We start from the raw sequence: 3214 nt of genomic DNA, 5'->3' as shown, positions 1-3214 counted from the left end.
ACATCGTATCAAAAGTGACCTACAAATGACACTGAGGCAGTGGACTGGGTAGGTGAGAAATGATAAAATTAGGTCTTATTCGACGACATATATATATACAATTAAACACTGCTTTATTTGCCAATGACCCGGGTGCCTTTACGGAAGTTGGATTACTTTCTACGGATAAACTTTGCCCCTGTTGAGGCCACTTCATAGGACTAAAACTGGTCGACTGATCCCCAACTTGGAATACCCTTCGGGGTCTATAACTGAGTCTACTGGTGTAAAGGGAAATGCATTTCATTGATTGGGATTGGAATTACTCATTTTCCCTCACTACCGTCGCTTTCCAATGGTGGCGTCGTCCTCGGTTGAGCGCAACATATCGTACGTGTCTCTTCCTTTTGTCTGATCGTGTGGACAGTGGAAGATTCCCATTTCAATGTGCCAAGGAGGTTCCTTGCGCACGAAACTTCACTATTCCGCGCAATATTTTACTATTGTGCACCCACCATAACTTAGGTTTTGTTTCTGTTGAACAAACTGATTTGAAAATCAATTCGCTTTTTTAGAATATGCCCTCATCAGGCGTGTCTTTCACATAATTGAACAGCCCAGGCTTTGTCTATCCAGTGATTGATGTGCACAATGGTTAAAATACCCTTTAAAGTTTTGACGGAAATTCCCAAACTCACATTTGCATTTTTCTACCTCAGAAACTCATATGGAACAACTTAGATTTTATTGCTTTGTGGAATTCTAGCCCACGTAAAAAAAAATAAACATACCTAAAGACATTATGAAAACTAAATTTTTCAAAAATCTACTCAATGTAAATTGGGAGCACAGTTAGTTAGCCCTTGAGTATAATTTATGATATCATTTATTTCAGCGCTGATTAGAAAAATAATCTTTCATTTCTGAGATATTGAAAATCGATATCAGTTCTTTGGTAAAATTGAATTAAAATATAACAGGGGCATTTTCGGGCTTAAAACGATGAAATGTGGACCGCTAAATCCCCGTAACTAATTAGCGTTGAAATAAATGATATCATAAATTATATTCAAGAGCTAACTAAGTTTGCTCCCAATTTTCATTGAGTAGGTTTTGGAAGATTTTAATCTTTATAATGTCTTTAGGTTTGTGAGTTTTTTATCAGGGCTAGAATTCCATAAAGCAATAAAGTCAAAATTGTTCCCTATGACTTTTTGAGGTAGAATAATGACAAGATGTGCTTGGGAATTTCCCTGGAAACTTGATAGGGCTTTAAGAACACCGTGTGTGGTGAACCAGTTGAGTTTGGTCTCTAGCAAACATATGCATGGTCCCTTTTCTCAATCGGAGAACATTTGAAAACTTTTCTTTCGTTGTTTTCTATTCAACGGAGATTAATCTAGATACTTACGTTAAACAGAGTTTCTCCTTCGCTTCGTCAATATGGCGCATTTGCTTACAATTCATTTGTGGTATATCTTATACAGGTATATTGTCCACTGCCACACCTATCATTTGCATATTCTATGGAGTGCAGGCCAAGATTTCGCAAATAGTCAATGTTGTAGAACTTTAACAATGCCTGTAATTGCGAGCATGCTTAATTGAAGATTGTGTTCCCAAACAAGGTTAGAACTGACGATTCCATTTGGTGGTCAGTCTATTTTCTATTAATGATACGTTTATTGCGACTCTTGATCATGTCATTTGTTTGAAATACGTAAAAGTGTTTGCTTAACAATGAGAATTGAAATGAAGTGAAAACAGAAGCTAAAATCGTGATATCACAGATAAGTTGATTAAATTTGATCCACCTGAAAGAAATGAAAAGGTGTGGAGCAGTCCGTACAGAACAATTTGGCAATCGTAAGTGATGCAGATCTTGGTTATTGCAGAGTAGGTGGTAACTCGTAGTCCATATTGAACAGGTCCATTGTCAGCTCCCGACGTCGATGGCATTTGACTGGAAGACGGTGGAAGGTGCATGACCTCCAATACCCAGAAGGGATGGCCGGCCAAAGATCATAAGGTGTTAACAGGTCTTTGACCGAGGAGGACAACTTGTGTCCGGATATCACTTCCGGAAAGTTTAGGTTGCCAACACTGTTGGCCCGACAGCCCAATGGCGAGGGGCTCTGTTTCTCATATGAAACTAAATATGAATTTTCTCAAGTGCAACTCTACATCTAGTTAATTATGAACCCAAAGTGTGTTTTTTGGAAGGTTTTTTCTTCTTGGAAACAATTGTGAATGTCAAGCCTCTGTCCCAGCTTAAATTTCAGGAGTCGGAGAGTAGTTCAAGAATGGAAGGGTGGTAACCCTTTCAGTAAAAAAAATTGAGGGAAATGTGCGAATACTGAATGACATGACGACTAGTGAGTGCCCTGTATTAGAAGAGTACCACTAAACACATCTTAGTAAATGTTTTTCCCTCAAGGGTTAGTTATAAGGCTGAAGTTACTCTTCTGGCATCATTAAATGCAATTACAGCAACAGGAGACTCAAATTAATCCCTTTTCTATTAAACTAAAAATGGTTCGTGAAGTGTTGTTTGAAACATTCAAATTGTAGAGTGTCTGAAGGGTGATTAACGCCATATAAAACTCTTCGAAACGTAACTTTTTGTCAAAGTGCATTTGGTTTGGATCTGGGACCCATATGAATGCATTGCTTTGGAACGGGATTGAAGGTTCAATATTCCATCTCATTGAGGCCTGAACTCTGTGTCGTACTCTTTTAATACAGGGAACTACTAACGGCAATGTTCAAAGAAGGTTCAGTGATAATTTTTCATGACTACCGGGAGGGGGGTTATGTGATTTTTTTTCGGTCTCTACCGAAGATAAGTCCATCCACTTCAAAGCTGCCGGAAGGCATATTTTCATGCCAGAATTAGGGACTACTGGGATCTAAGAAAAATTCGGACGGTATGTGGTATATTCTGGGAATTGTATTCACATCTTTATGATAATGGGAGTGATTTCATCCCTTTGTATTGGTTGTTGACTTGGGCATCGCTTTAATCAGCCTTATCATCTACTTAGATGTGCTGAGCTCTTCCTTGAATTCCCTGGAGATCTGCGTAGAACGCTTCGGATTTCTTAAATTTGTCCAAGAGGCATCCTAGAAACTTTTTGAAATTATCTCTACCAGCATAAAGGTCTCATGTGATTTGAATTGCATTTTGGTTGTCTCCTTCGTGCCAAATGCAAGGGATCCTCCTTATTTTGATTGC

The sequence above is a fragment of the Tigriopus californicus genome, chromosome 2 (genome assembly GCF_007210705.1).
Source record: "Tigriopus californicus strain San Diego chromosome 2, Tcal_SD_v2.1, whole genome shotgun sequence".
NCBI lineage: Eukaryota > Metazoa > Arthropoda > Copepoda > Harpacticoida > Harpacticidae > Tigriopus > Tigriopus californicus.
The sequence above is the reverse complement of the archived record's forward strand: the minus strand, read 5'-3'. Positions refer to the sequence as shown.